Source organism: Artemia franciscana, chromosome 8 (genome assembly GCF_032884065.1).
Source record: "Artemia franciscana chromosome 8, ASM3288406v1, whole genome shotgun sequence".
Lineage (NCBI taxonomy): Eukaryota > Metazoa > Arthropoda > Branchiopoda > Anostraca > Artemiidae > Artemia > Artemia franciscana.
In genome coordinates this window covers 4,527,807-4,542,250 of record NC_088870.1, presented here as the reverse complement: position 1 = coordinate 4,542,250, position 14,444 = coordinate 4,527,807, and the positions used below count along the sequence as shown (strand labels likewise).

Below are 14,444 nucleotides of genomic sequence, written 5' to 3'. Positions count from 1 at the left end.
CACTTGCATTGTTAACACTATTATAAGAGCTAGAGAGATATTAAGAAGGAGGGTTCAAATCTGGTAAGCCCCCCCCCCCATGGGATATAGTCCTACTTTAGACTATGAAACAGAGCAGAGAGCCCGATATCTAACAATGATATCTACTAAGATTCAAACTTTTGATTTTCTTTGTTAAGGTTTTTGAATTTTTGTAATCCCTTGTTAAAATATATAGAAATATTTTTGTGATTACCAGTTTTTTGCTCTTTACGCTATTTAATGTCTTTTCATCTTTTCAAAGATATTTGATTATTATCGCAAGTCTGATTTCTAACAACGATTTCTACTAGGCTTCAAACTTTTTTTTTCTTTTTTAAGGTTTTTAAATCGTTACATTCCCTTATCAAAACATATGGACATATTTTAGCAATTACCAGTTTTTGCTATTTAAGGAATTTATTAAAAACTTCTTCATGCATAAAATCTTCAATATTTCCACATTTTTGTGACAACATCATTGTCATTGTGATTTATATGAAAATGACGTGACTCACATATTTCCCCCCCCCCCAAAAAAATTAAGGCTCATAAATAATTTTAGCGTAAAGCTATCCTTTCTAAAATTTTTCAGATGAGCGATATTGAATTGAAAAGACGATAGCTATGACAATTCAAAAGACTTTATGCGGCATAACAAAATTTTTGCAGGGAGTTGAAAACTGAATTTTGTTTGTTTATTTTTACTCTTATAGATAAGCCATTGCTTATGCAAGGAAAGATCTATTTTTCGATTATTTCTACCAGTGGAATAGTTTCATCAAAATTCCGAGGGGAGGGGGGGGGGGCAAAGCTGGATCAAATTCTCACAAATCAATTTAAAATGGCAGTAAAAACTAAAAAATTAGCCATTTGATACCTTAAACATACCATTTAGTACTATAAAATTACTATAAAGGTACTTCATAGTACCTTTATAGTGTACAGTGACAAGATTTTGCAAGAAACTGAATTTCTGCTGGGAGGGCAAGCTGGGATCTGGGGAGGGGTCAACCCTGTTCCACAGCAAAATACGCCCCTTAATTTCTGCCAGTGAGAAACAGGAACATAATTGATTCTAAAAAAAAATCCAAGTATTTAAAATTCACATTAACATAAGAAAACAGATTGAAGCAATGGACAAAAATATTTTTTAAGCATTTGAGATATTAATATCATTGTGTAAAAAAATAAAATGGTCACCTAAATAACTGTCTTGTGTCAAAAAAATTTTTTTGATCAAAGCAGACCCTTTAAATTTTCTTTAAAATGGTTTCAATCAAAAGATGCAAGGTCTTAGCAGTTTAATTAGATACTAACGGACCTGTTGCAAAGCCATTTTTTGTAACATTTTTCACAGGAGATATATAATTTGCACGAAAACAGCCAAGATAGTTCAAAAGGCAATATAAGACATAGCACAACTTTTATGTTTAGTTAAAAACTGAATATTTGTTTGTTTATTTTTAATCTTGTAAATAAGCCGCTGTTCGTACAAGCATATATCCATTTTTCGACGATCTATGCAAGTGAACATAACGTTGGAACATAAACGTTGGAAGTAGGAACATAACGGATTTTGGAAATAAAAAATTGAAAATTCTTAACAATCTAACAATTAACAATCAACAATAACAATTAACAATTAACAATTTTAACAATCCGATAAAACAGCTCATTGATGCAAGAATATGATAAAGGTTTTTCTTAAAAGAAGTGGGAGACAAATCTCATTTTGAAAAATAAAATAAAATTGTCAAATGTCACGATAACATTTTTTTTTTGCAACATACCAGAAACCTCAAATTTCCTATTAGAATTGTTTTCAAAATAAAAGTTTTAACTGGTTAATTAGCTAAAACAGACCTATTGTACAGCCATCTTATCAAATCTTTCTAGGCAAGAGTTTTTGAATTTAACAGAAACATTAATGACAGTTAAAAAAAAAGTGTTATGTGACATAGCACAAGTTTTACTGAGAGCTGAAACTGAAAAATTTGTATGTTTATTTTCACTCATATGAGTAAACCGCTGTTTACACAAGCTAAGATCCATTTTTTTACTATCTCCGCACATGAAAAGCAGGAATATAAGAGATTCTGAAAAAAAGCGGAAATTCTGAATATTCCTAATCCACATAAACCCAGGGAAACACGTTTAATAATCGATAAAGCGTTTTATTTTGAGGAAGCAAGATAAAAATCTAATTTTGAAGAACTTAAAATTGCCACATAACAAACTGTCACATGTCACATAAAACTATCAAATTGTTAAAGGTAAAGAATGAAATTTACACTTAAATGTCATGTTAACACCATTGGTGTTAAACTGAGGACGGATTTTGGTAATTTAATTCTTGAATTCAGAACATGTCAAATGCTGAAAGATATAAAGTTTTCTAATTCTCTAAATATGACATTTTAGCAGGAATTTGAAGTTTATTTTACAAAAAATTTCTTCCGCATGGCTGTTTGAAATCATACAGATTTTATATCTAGATATAAAGAAATAGTACAGAACGATATGGAATGATATAGAACGATATAAAAAATGATATAGTAATCAAAAAATGTTTGCACATGGCCGTTTTAAACATTCGTTGCATTAGACATTGCACTGTGGAGTTAGGGGAAGTGAAAAGGGTACAACGAGCCTAAGGTGATTGACAGAGTCCTTAGTGATTGACAGAGAAACAGGGAGTATATGTTTAAAAAGTGTAATAACGTAAAAACATTTTGGTCTTTCCACTGGTTGAATGTTTTTTTGTTTTTTTTAAAGGCTAATATAGTTTTAAAAGGTGGAGTTGTTTATCTCTCCAGAAATTGCATTTCATTTATCCATATTGGTCGCTCAGTATCAGTCATCCCAAGGCAATAGCTTAGGCGGATTCAAAAAGCTGGAACTGTTTGACTCTCCAGAAATGAGGAAAAATATTATTGGCATGCAAAAATAGGTATCAAAATAACCAATGGAATTGGTGTGCACTTTCTACCATATGAGAATAGGACATTGTATGTCTTTTTTTTTTCATCATGAAACAGTTCGTGGTAAGTAAAGAGCCACCCGGCTCAATAGTAAACGAAACTCTAAAAAATTGAATTTTGATATTAATAGATACATCAAAAGAATTGGATTTTTATGCTAAATTTTAGATACATAAGTTTCATCAAATTTAGTCTGACTGATCAAAAGTTACGAGCCTGAGAAAATTTTCCTTATTTTGGAAAATATGGGGAAATACCCCCTAAAAGTCAGAGGATTTTAACGAAAATCACACCATCACATTCAGCATATCAGAGAACTAAACTGTAGAATTTTCAAGCTCCTATTTACAAAAATGTGGAACTCTGTATTTTTTTGCCAGAAGACCGATCACGGGCGAGTGTTTATTTGTTTGTTTGTTGTTTTTTTTCGCAGGGGTGATCATATCGACCAAGTAGTCCTAGAATGTCAAGATAGGAGTCATTCTAACGAAAATTAAGAGTTCTAGTATCCTTTTTAAGTAACCAAAAAATTGGAGGGCATATAGCCCTCCTCCCATGCTCTTTTTTTCTCAAAGTCAACGGATCAAAATTTTGCGATAGCTATTTTGTCCAATATAGTAAAAAAAACATAATAACTATGTCTTTGGGGATGAGTTACTCCCCCACAGTCCCCGGGGGAGAGGCTGCAAGTTACAAACTTTGACCAGTGTTTACATACAGTAATGGTTATTGGGAAATGTACAGACCTTTTCAGGGGAATTTTTTGGTAGGAAGGGGATTGAGGGGAATGGGCTGCGTGGGAGGATCTTCCCTTGGGGGAATTTGTCATGGGAGAAGAGAAATTCCATGAAGGGGGTGCAGGATTTTTAGTATTATTTAAAAAAAACACTGAAAAATAAATATGAAAAGTTTTTTAAACTGAAAGTAAGGACCAGCATCAAAACTTAAAACCGACAGAGATTATTACGCATATGGGGAGTTCATCTCCTCCTAGATACCTCGCTCTTTACGCTACAGTATTTTTAGTAATTTATTTTCTTTAAAAATTAGTGTTACATTGGTGAAGCCAAGTTTCGGGTTCAAGAGGAATCTGACTTGTCTACCCGTGTTCTCCGGTTCACTTGCATCTCGGTCTGGCTTTGTCTAATGATTGAGATAGGGAATGATTGCACTGTCTAAATGTATATTCAGTGCAATTTAGCCTCGCTAGACATTACTCCTCCCGCTTCAGCCAATAAAAGCGCACAGTAATCACCTCTTGCAAACTTCAAAATCATACCCAAGTACCATAACTGTCTTTAAATTTATCAACGGTCTAAGAACAATTAGTTAACAACATTATACAACTGACATTATAAATATGTGCTGTGAAATTAATCATCATTTGAATAGACATGCAATATGATGATACATCGACTAAATTAGCAATTATGAATTGTAACTTCAAAGAAAATTGTGTCTAGGAAGTAATTAGTAAATGGAGTAGTTATTTCTATTTTTTAATTATCAATATCGAGTTTAGAAGTCTGTGAAACTGGAAAAAAAGAACCTTCAAACATTATAATCTACTGAACTTGTCAGCAATAATAAAAAACGGTTTTGCTGTTACAGCAAAATGTCATTTTTAAAGTTGTTCTCAAATATGTTTTTTAACGGCTTTTCTGGTGCAGATAACCACCAGAGCTATCAAACAATTTGTGTTAACGAACTGTAGTAAGGAGCGACCCGGCTCAATAGTAACAGAAATTCTAAAAAGTGGAATTTTGATACCAATAATTACATCAAAAGAATCGTATTTTAATGCTGATTTTAAATATATAACATTCATAAATTTTAGTTTTACCAATCAAAAGGTAAGAGCCTGAGAAAATTTACCTTATTTTAGAGAATAGGGGGAAACAATCCCTAAAAGTCATAAAATCTTACCGAAAATCAAACCATCAGATTCAGCGTATCAGAGAACCCTACTGTTGAAATTTCAAACTCCTGTCTACAAAAACGGGAAATTTTGTAGTATTTGCCAGAAGACAGATCATGGATATTTTTTGTTTTTTTTTTAAGGGGTGATCGTATCGACCCAGTGGTCCTAGAATGTTGAGAGAGGGCTCATTCTAACGGAAATTAAAAGTTCTAGTGTCCTTTTTAAGTGACCGAAAAAATTGGAGGGCACCTAGGCCCCTCCCACGCTCATTCTTTCCCAAAGTCACCGGATCAAAATTTTGAGATAGCCGTTTTGTTCAGCATAGTCGAAAAACCTAATAACTATGTCTTTGGGGACGATTTAAACCCCAAAGTCCCCGGAAGAGGGGCTGCAAGTTACAGACTTTGACAATTGTTTACATATAGTAATTATTATTGGGAAGTGTACAGACGTTTGCAGGGGGACTTTTTTGCGTTGGGGGGGGGGGGGTTCGGAGAGGGGGTTATTTGGAAGTATCTTTCCATGGAGGAATTCATCACGAGGGAAGCAAATTTCCATGAAGGGGCTGCAAGATTTTCTAACAATATTAACAAAAACAATGAGAAAGAAAGTTTTTTCAGCTCGAAGTAAGGAGCAGCATTCAAACCTAAAACGAACAGAAATTATTACGCATAGAAGGGGGCTCATTTTCTCCACGATACCTCGCTCTTTACGCTAAAATATTTTTAGTAATCTCAACAATATATTCTAAGGCTTTTGTGATTCAGGGGTCATTCTTAAAGAAATGGGACAAAATTCAAGCTTTAGTGTAAAAAGCAAGGTATTGACGAGGGGGCGATCCCCCTCATATACGTAATAAAAATATACAAATATATAAGTTCGTTACGTAAGTTAATTCGTAAGTTGCATATATTAATTACTATTAAAAATGTTCGTAGAACAATTAAAAAGTTCTAGTTGCCTTTTTAAGAAACAAAAAATTTATGGGCAACTAGGCTTCCTCCCCAACCTAGTTTTTTATCATAATAGTCCGATCAATACTATGAGAAAGCCATTCAGCAAAAATAAAATCGAAATTTAATTTTAATAATTCAGGTGCAGTGAGCCAAAATCAAAACATGCATTAATTCCAAAACGCTCAGAAATTAAATAAGAAAAACAAGTTTTTTTTAACTGCAAGTAAGGGGTGACATTAAAACTTAAAATGAACAGAAATTATTCCGTATATGAAAGGGGTTGTCCCATCCGCAACGCCTTGATCTTTACGCTAAAGTTTTTTATTGTTTTAAAAAGTAGAACTGTGACAAAGAGTCAAACTTTAGCGGAAAGAGCGAAGCGTTGAGGAGGGGACAACCCCTTTCATATACGGGATAATTTCTGTTCATTTTAAGTTTTAATGTCGCTCCTTACTTGCAGTTAAAAAACATTTGTTTTTTATTTAATACTAGTAAAGACCCAAGATACATTTTAATTTCTGATTTCAGGTTAGATTACCTACTTTGGGTACCTTCAAAAGACAAGTAAGAAAAAAACGCTCGGTTACCGTAGGATTTGTTTTTATTGTAGTATTTTTCGGAGTTTACCTTTATTATTATTATTATTATTATTATTATTATTATTATTATTATTATTATTATTATTATTATTATTATTATTATTATTATTATTACTATTATTATTATTATTATTATTATCATTATTATTATTATTATTTATTATTATTATTATTAGTTGTTTAGGCTCCATGGGAGTCGGTCAATTTTTCCCTGTGCCCTCCAAATAATAATTTATAAGTTAGTTTTTTAAGTACTGCGTGTATCTACTCCTCCTTTACAGACCACGGAGCCTTTTTGGGGATTACTGCATTTGTTGTACTTGTTGCCTTGTATTTGTACTGCCTTGAATTTGTTGTACAATGTTTGTTTTGTTGTAGAATTAATTTTTGAAAACGTCTTTAGAAAAAAAAGTTTTTTGAAATAAAAATAAAGAGTGATATCAAAAAATAAGGTGTATAAAAATAAACATCTACATAATTTAAACTTAAAAATAACAGAATATACTGTCAAGTGAAATCCAAAACAAAGAAAATCAACAGTCACATCAAACATAAAATAGATACTGTTATAGATGAATAAATGGATTCAAAAAGGGACAGGAACAAAATTAATAATAATCTATTATTAATTAATAATTAATAATAAAATTTTAATAATTAATTAATCTTTAAATTAATAATCAAGTCAACCTTGAAACTAACATAAATTACTGCTAACATAAGTAGAACTACTGCCTCTAAACTTTTTAAAGGCCATAAAGTCATTGGTACTTTGCCATCCAATAATTATCCACTCTTATAAAGAGCACTAGAACTTTTAAATTCATATCGAATAAACACCTTGAAAGTCTCCACTCCTTTATGCGAAGTGACGAGATTAAAAAATAAAAGAGTAGATAATCCATTGGAGGCTCATGTTTCGTTACTTATGCAGCGCTTAATGGTCTGCCTATGATATATGTTATGTGTCTTATCTTGTCAGATACTGACAGTAGAAAAAAGTAAAAATGGTAAAATTAAATATAGTTTGGAATAAATGAAAATTACCTTTAGGTACAATATATAGGATACACCAAAGTTTTTCTACTCCTAGAGAGGAAGGCTATGGAAATCTAAAAGCCATCCTGAGAACATAATTTTACAATCAAAACGAAGTGTAGTAAGGAGCGACCCGGCTCAATAGCAACCAAAACTCTAACAAATGGAATTTTCATACCAATAGCTACATCAAAAGAATCGCATTTTAATGCTGATTTTAAATATATAAGTTTCATCAAGTTTAGTCTTACTTATCAAAAGTTACGAGCCTGAGAAAATTTGCCTTATTTTAGAAAATGGGAGGAAACAGCCCCTAAGAGTCATATAATCCTAACGAAAATCACACCATCAGATTCAGCGTATCAGAGAACCCTATTGAAGAAATTTCAAGCTCCCATCTACAAAAATGTGGAATTTATATTTTTTCCCAGAAGCCAGATCACGGATGCGTATTTATTTGTTTGTTTGTTTGCTTTTTTTTGTTTTTTTTCCAGGGGTGATCGTAACGACTAAGTGGTCCTAGAATGTTGCCAAAGGGCTCTTTATAACGAAAATGAAAAGTTCTAGTACCCTTTTTAAGTGACCAAAAAATTGGAGGGCACCTAGGCCCCCTCCAACGCTAATTATTTTCCCAAAGTCAACGGATCAAAATTCTGAGATAGCCATTTTATTCAACGTAGTCGAAAAACCTTATAACTATGTCTTTGGGGACGACTTACTCCCCCACAGTCCCCGTGGGAGGGGCTACAAGTTACAAACTTTGAACAGTGCTTACATATAGTAATGGTTATTGGGAAGTGTACAAACGTTTTCAGGGGAATTTTTTAGTTGGAGGAGCGGTTGAGAAGAGGGGTATATGTTGGGGGAACTTTCCATCGAGGAATATGTCATGGGGGAAGAAAATTTCCATGAAGGGAGCGCAGGATTTTCTAGCATTATTTGAAAAAAAACAATGAAAAAATAAATATGAAAAAGTTTTTTCAACTGGAAGTAAGGAGCATCATTAACACTTAAAACTAACAGAAGTTATTACACATATTAGGCTCACCTCTTCCTAATACCTCTCTCTTTACGCTAAAGTATTTTTAGTAATTTCAACTATTTATTCTACGGCTTTTGTGATTCAGGGGTCATTCTTAATGAATTGGGACAAAATCTAAGCTTTAGTGTAAAGAGCGATGAAGTGACGAGGGGGTGAACTCCCTCATATATGTAATAAAAACATAAGGATACAAAAGTTCGTTACGTAAGCTAATTTATAAGTTATGTATATCTTTAACTAATAAAAACATTCATAAAAATTTAAAAGTTCTAGTTGCCTTTTTAAGTAACCAAAAAATCGGAGGGCAATTAGGCTTCCTCCCCCGCTCCTTTTTTTCTCAAAATCATTCGATCAAAACTATGAGAAAGCCATTTAGCCCCCCAAAAAACATATGCAAATTTCGTTTTAATTATTCCTCTGCGGAGAGCCAAAATCAAAACATGCATTGATTCAAAAACGTTCAGAAATTACATAAAAAAAAAAGTTTTTTAACTGAAAGTAAGATGAAAGGGGCTGCTTCCTCATCAATGCCCCGCTCTTTACGCTAAAATTTTTTACTGTTTTAAAAAGAAGAGTTGAGAGAAAGAGTCAAACTTTAACGTAAAGAGCGGGACATTGATGAGGAAGCAGCCCCTTTCATATACGAAGTAATTTCTGTTCGTTTTAAGTTTTAATGTCGCTCCTTACTTTCAGTTAAAAAACTTGTTTTTTTTAATTAATAAAACAAAAACTTGAAATGGCTTTAGAGCTGTTTGACTTTTTTGGCCGTTTTTATTAAGAGTGTTTTTTTAGGCTTCCTACACTCCGAAGATGTAGCTTTAGTATTTAAGCTTCCTTTTCCAAGCCACTCTAGAAGCTACAAAAGGATAAGTCTTGCAACTTGGAATAGTCTCTATGAGTTCTTCGGCCTAATCAGTGGATGACAGATTGCCAAAGATTGCCCTTTTTCGCAAACCGTTTGGAGCTACACAGAAAGTGGGTCGTCCTTGTCTGGGTTGGGAGGATGTCATAAATAAAGATTTAAAGGAAATGGAAACTTCCTGTGAGGTTGTAAAGAGGGAGGCCTTGAATAGATTAGGTTGGAGGAGGAGTGTGCGTAGCTGTGTTTGTCTCAGGCGGCTTGGTGCTGCAGTGAGTTATTATTAGTAGTATTAGTAGTGATCAGAGGCATGAAGTCTATTGTAAGAAGTTGGGTATTCCTTTTGATTAGCAAACAAAAGCCACAGAACTCCTTTAAAATAGCTGGTATTAAAGTACCAATGACAGTGAGAATGAAATGGCCGCATCTAGAGAAAGAATATTGACCCCCCATTATTTTTTTCTGACTCGTAAAAACGTAATGAAATTACAAATAAACAAATTTCGATGCGCTTTTTAAAGTTTTCTTTGTTTTTTAGAAAGAAAAACATAAAACAGGAAGTTAAAATCAACTAACAACGAAGGTCATTCATGAATCTTGTTTTTTCTTAGTTACTAGTGTGAATCGGGCATTAGAAAATGCATAAATGCTTCTTCTATCAATTTTGGGAATAAAATCATCATGTGTAACACGTTTAACACGTGCTGTTAATAATCAACTCTTTATTCTCTCCCAACACCCACAGAAATGATTCAGCTGTTATCTTTTTATTGGAATTTTAACTGAACCGGAAATTGTCTAGAAAATACTGTCACTGTTTTAATAGATTAATCGTGTAAATATACATCCTTGTTTATAATTTAATGTGGAAATTCTTTTCTGGAACAAATTCTGATTAAATAGTTAATGTTCATGAATGATCTTATTCAGCTTTTTCCCCTTATATTTTGGGATCAGAGTTTATAAATTACTTTGGTCTGTCTGGATGAGCTATTTCGCTTTTTTAGTTTGTTCAGAATCTTACAGTTTTCAGTGAAAAATTAAATGATTATCCTTTTTTTGCACAAAAATTAACATTTTTGAATTATCAAAGAAAGTGAAGATGAAATCTGACTGTTTGAATTGGTTGACCGGAAGCTTATGTAACCAGCATATTTACAATTACTATAACTTTTATAATATAATAAGTTTGTATAAATATATAAAAATTTTTAATATAACAATTGTTATAACTTTTATAATGTAATATAATAATAAATAATAATGATTTTATAATAATTATAACTTTATTACAAACCGAGAAATCACTTTTTGTGAAAAAGAATTTCATATACGGTCATGCAGTTCTGGCAGTTATGGTTACCCAAGAAGAAAAAAGATATGGATGAAAAATCGGCAAAAAAAGAGCAAAAAACATGGCACCAACAATTCAAGAACAAGCTTCCTTTTTAAGAAGTAGCTGTCTTTAGAAATCAGCAGATTTCTAATGTCTGAATTCTTATGGACCAAAAGTGTTGTTAAATCTAACTACTGTAATTAGTTTTGCTTTTTTTAATGGTTCAACGTGGCAACACTGACAAAAATGTGGCAATGCCTGAAAAAAAAATCATAATTTCGACGACCGCAAATTTTTGGTTTAGAAAACCATGGTTTTCAGTTAAGAATAGACCAAGTATGGATCCAGGAGTAAAAATATTTAAATTCTTATGCCCCAACTAGTTTAGGACTAGGCTAGAACAGATGTCCTTTTCAACACTTTCTAAGAAAAGCGGAGAGCCAAAACTTTTTTGAAGGAATAGCAAGACTGAAGAGTACCCATTGTTTTTACTGGGAATTTACCTATTTTTGACTGTTTCAGATAAATATTAAGTAATATTTTATTATTTTTGATAAAAATAATTGATAAAAATGCGTATGCTCAAAGCAAAGCAAGAAAAATAGTTAGATTAGCGTTAAAATCCGGTCTTATAATAGTTTGACTCTTTCTCTCAATTCTTCTTTTTAAAACAGTAAAAAACTTTAGCGTAAAGAGCGGGGCGTTGATGAGGAAGCAGCCTCTTTCATATACGAAGTAATTTCTGTGCGTTTTAAGTTTTGATGTCACTCCTTACTTTCAGTTGAAAAAACTTTTTTTTTTTATTTAATTTCTGAACGTTTTTGAATCAATGCATGTTTTGATTTTGGCTCTCCGCAGAGGAATAATCAAAACAAAATTTGCATATTTTTTTTTGGCTCAATGGCTTTCTCATAATTTTGATCGAATGATTTTGAGAAAAAAAGAGCGGGGGACGAAGCCTAGTTGTCCCCCGATTTTTTGGTTAATTAAAAAGGCAACTAGAACTTTTAATTTTTTACGAATCTTTTTATTGGTAAAAGATTTACGTAACTTATAAATTAGCTTACGTAAAGAACTTTTGTATTCTCATGTTTTTAGTACATATATGAGGGGATTCGCCCCATCGTCAGTACCTCGCTCTTTACACTAAAGCTTAAATTTTGTCCCAATTCATTAAGAATGACCCCCTGAATCACAAAAGCCGTAGAATAAGTAGTTGAAATTACCGAAAATACTTTACCGTAAAGAGCGAGGCATTAGAAGGAGGTGAGCCCCTCATATGGGTAATAATTTCTGTTTGTTTTAAGTTTTATTGCTGTTCCTTACTTCCAGCTGAAAAAGCTTTTTCACTTTTATTTTTTAATTGTTTTTTTTTTAAATAATGCTAGTAAATCCTGCTCTCCCTTCATGGAAATTTTCTTCTCCCATTACAAATTCTCGAAGGAAAGTTCCCCCAGCATATCCCCCTCTTCTTAACCCCTCCTCCAAACCAAAAAAATCCTCCTGAAAACGCCTGTATACTTCCCAATAACCATTACTATATGTAAGCACAGGTCAAAGTTTGTAACTTGTTGCCCCTCCCACGGGGACTGTGGGGGAGTAAGTCGTCCCCAAAGACATAGTTATAAGGTTTTTCGACTACGCTGAATAAAATGGATATCTCAGAATTTTGATCCGTTGACTTTGGGAAAATAATTTGCGTGGGAGGGGGCCTAAGTGTCCTCCAATTTTTTTGGTCACTTAAAAAGGGCACTAGAACTTTTCATTTCCGTTAGAATGAGCCCTCTTGCAACATTCTAGGACAACTGGGTCGATACGATCACCCCTGGGGAAAAAAAAACAAAAAAAAACAAAAAAACAAATAAACACGCATCCGTGATCTGCCTTCTGGCAAAAAATGCAAAATTCCACATTTTTGTTGATAGGAGCTCGAAACTTCTACAGTAGGGTTCTCTGATACGCTGAATCTGATGGTGTGATTTTCGTTAAGATTCTATGACTTTTAGGGGGCGTTTCCCCCTATTTTCTAAAATAACGCAAATTTTCTCAGGCTCGTAACTTTTTATGGGTAAGACTAAACTTGATGAAACTTATATATTTAAAACCAGCATTAAAATGCGATTCTTTTGATGTAGCTATTGGTATCAAAATTCCATTTTTTAGAGTTTTGGTTACTATTGAGCCGGGTCGCTCCTTACTACAGTTCGTTACCACGAACTGTTTGAAAATGTTACTTGTTTGGTCTCAGTAGAGCCAGTTCACGAAAGTCTAGGGAAGAAATGTTCTTTTTAAATTATATGGCGGCAGTTTCATCGCTCTTGGGGATTATTTCCCAAAATTTGTAAAACCGAAAAATCTAAAAAGATAAAAATCTATGGGGAACGCCCCCTCCTGCCCATACCCAATTGGCGCCACTGCTTGGTCATTATTTCTTTCATCAGTTTTTGGTCTTGTCATAGTGAAGCTGGGGGACAAATATTTAGTCTTGATTCCCTTGCCGACACCAAACAAAACAAGTACAAAACAAATAATTTAAACCAGTTTTTATTCATGTAAATCAGTTTTTATCATTCTGTGAAAACAGACATTTCACATTCAACCAATCTTTATGCTTAGATAACTTCGAAGACCACACTGCCTTTCCATGACGAAAGTAAAACAGTTCAAAATAGGGATGAAACCTTTTTATTGACAGTGAATAGATATAAAATTAATTAACTGGATATTTCGAACACGTATACAGTGTTCATCATCAGCAGTAAATATTGCTGATGATGAACACTGTATATGTGTTCGAAATATCCAGTTAAATAATTTTATATCTATTCACTGTCAATAAAAAGGTTTCATCCCTATTTTGAACTGTTTTACTTTCATCTTTATGCTTGAGTTTTAAGTCTTGCTTTTCACATTGATTTTCTTCAAAACACTGCATCATTTAAGAGATACCAAAATAAGAAAGAGAACCATTTCCCATTTTCTTGAAAGAAAGGTTCTAATTTTTCCCTCTACTGAAGTTCTTTCCACTTGTTAGTTCCTTACAATTATTTTTTGACCAAAAACTTAAAACAACTTGAGGTTTTTTTCTATTGATGTTCTTTGCAAAAGTCTCTTTTCTTGAGATTTAATACGGTTCTTTAGTCTGCAAGATGTTGAAAAGGTAAGTGGATTGAACATACTTACCAGGGAAGGAGAAAAGTTTTGGATTTCTGTCAGTGATTCACGCTCCGGTCAGGAGATTTAAGAGGGTCACCTAGAATAAAATACAAATTGATAAAGCGGCTATGATTATCTTGCCCTGAATTGGGGTGTTCTGGATAGAGTTGCCATCTAAAAAAAAATCTACGAAGGAGGCTCCCATGATGGATGATGAAGAAACTTTTAACAGTATCTGATGGAGCCTCCCACAATCTATGATGTAGGTCCTATGATGGAGCCAACTGTAAATTTGGTGCTTAAAAAGTCGAATAAAAGCTATACAAATTTATTCTCGATTTATTTTATTTTTTTATTTTTTATTTTATATTATCTTTTTTAATTATTATTTTATTTATTAACGAATATATAGGCTACTTATTTAAATAAAAAATAGCAAATCTTGTAAAAGTGTTGGTTCCAGGAGTACATTAAGAACCTACATTTTACCCTAGTTGTTCTTTAGAAGTTTACATTTCTACTCTCCCCATTCAAA

General features: G+C 32.8%; 1 long non-coding RNA gene across 6 annotated transcripts in view; it reads right to left on the bottom strand.

Moving 5' to 3' along the window:
- The window catches only part of LOC136029892 (uncharacterized), a 268,714-nt gene that overhangs the window by 103,988 nt on the left and 150,282 nt on the right, over window positions 1-14,444 (bottom strand). For all 6 annotated transcript variants that reach the window (XR_010618137.1, XR_010618134.1, XR_010618136.1 and 3 more), the window contains one exon: window positions 13,937-14,006. This is a non-coding gene — a long non-coding RNA (uncharacterized LOC136029892). The remainder of the gene's footprint in view (window positions 1-13,936; window positions 14,007-14,444) is intronic.